This window comes from Seriola dumerili, unplaced genomic scaffold (assembly GCF_002260705.1).
Source record: "Seriola dumerili isolate Sdu_G_001 unplaced genomic scaffold, Sdu_1.0 BDQW01025236.1, whole genome shotgun sequence".
Lineage (NCBI taxonomy): Eukaryota > Metazoa > Chordata > Actinopteri > Carangiformes > Carangidae > Seriola > Seriola dumerili.
Window position 1 is genome coordinate 1 of NW_019199491.1, and position 1,686 is coordinate 1,686.

General features: G+C 35.2%; 1 long non-coding RNA gene across 1 annotated transcript; it reads right to left on the bottom strand.

Annotated features, from left to right (window-relative positions):
* Positions 1-561: 561 nt before the first annotated feature.
* Positions 562-1,625, bottom strand: LOC111240235. The gene is made up of 2 exons (XR_002665925.1): positions 1,460-1,625; positions 562-1,228 (listed from the first exon to the last, which is right to left on the bottom strand). It is a non-coding gene; the product is annotated as an uncharacterized LOC111240235 (long non-coding RNA).
* Positions 1,626-1,686: the final 61 nt, after the last annotated feature.

Genomic DNA, 1,686 nt, shown 5'->3' on the forward strand with positions numbered 1-1,686 from the left:
AAAAAAAAAAAAAAAAGTAATGTAATTACTTTAATCACTATGTACGACATACTGTATGACTTTGGCTGAATTACCAGCAAGCTACTGCAAAATGGCTACTACTAGGCATACAATGGCACATAGTCCACTGCCCCCACGGTTCATGATCAGTGCTTTGGCTAACAGGATGCCCCATCCAGTTACTATTTAGCAACACTTACCAGTACCGTTACATCAATCTAATGACATTCATGGGGATCAGTCACTGTCTCAGTCACTGTGTCACTGTGGTTCATTTAGTCATGTACAGTGTTATAGAGAAAAAGTTTATATATGAAACCGGCAGAGAAGAATAGTCTCATTGTCTAACTCATGTTGATGGTTGGTAAACATGACAAATATTCACATTCACATTTAAGAAGCCTATTATGTGTATTTATTCTTATTTTGTTCAAGATGTGCTTAGAATCCTACAACTGACACCTGTGGCTAAATGTTTGGCAACTTTTTCAATACAATGTCATTACATCATAGGCAGCTCTGATGTTTTACAGCACAGAATCTTCAACAGACACAAGCCAATGAAAAATAAAAGGCATTTTATTAAGTCATCATACTATGGAATGCATAAATTTAATGTCCCACATTACTATATATGTGAAAAAAATGTGAAATAAAGATACCATAAAATAAAAATGTGCAAAATGACAACACCATTTTTAGAAGTGCTACAGCAGATTTCTGGTTTCTCATTTTATCTTTGGAGACTGATGCTGATCACAACACTCTATTTAGGGTTTTAATAGAATGCATTCACTACTTCCATAGTCAAAGTTCTACATAAGTTCCACCACCATCATTTTGTCCACCCCAATTGCAAGGCAAATCACATCATTATACAATATATATTAAAATTAATATTTGATATACAGTCTGTCCTATTTAAATTCAGTTCCATGATCTCTGCTAATACAAAAATCCATCTTTGCCACTGAACACTGCTGCAGGTCTGGACACTGCAGAGCATCATGGTCATCAGTACATGAAAAAATTAAAGAACTCATGTCTTCAAGTCTCCATGGATCCATTCTACCACCATTTTGGCGACTTCTCCTCCTGCATCCAGGACAAAGGCGTGCCGGAACCCATTCTCACACAGTCTGATGTCTCCATGTGGGAAGTCCTGCTTGATGTCAAGATAATACTGCACAGGACACCAATGATCTGTAGTTCCATAGTAAAATATGAGCTGAAAGTAGAAACATATTTTGTTTACTATAGAACTGCCCTAACAAACATACTGAATTAAAAATTAACAGCTGAAAATGAGTGAACCATTAGCTGATTATTCAAGCTCAGTATTTTATTATTCATTTATTCATTAATATTTTATATTCTCACAATGTCTTAATGCCATCAATCATTGACTGGTAGCCATTTAGCATATTGAATCATATACAGCAGGTATGTATTTTCTTACCTTTTCAAGATTATTCTTGATGGTTATGTTGTCTCTTTCCAGAACATTCTTCATTTCTTGACCACCCATGTACATAGCATTAGCTATAAAGAGAGACAATTGCATTTGCGTCATGGCTTTGATTTAGGTATCAACTTCACATTCACTAGAGATATTTAAAGGTATGGTCTGCAGTGTGAACCACAGTTTGTTGATTTTGTTGTTTTATGTTCTGATGAAAAACGGTT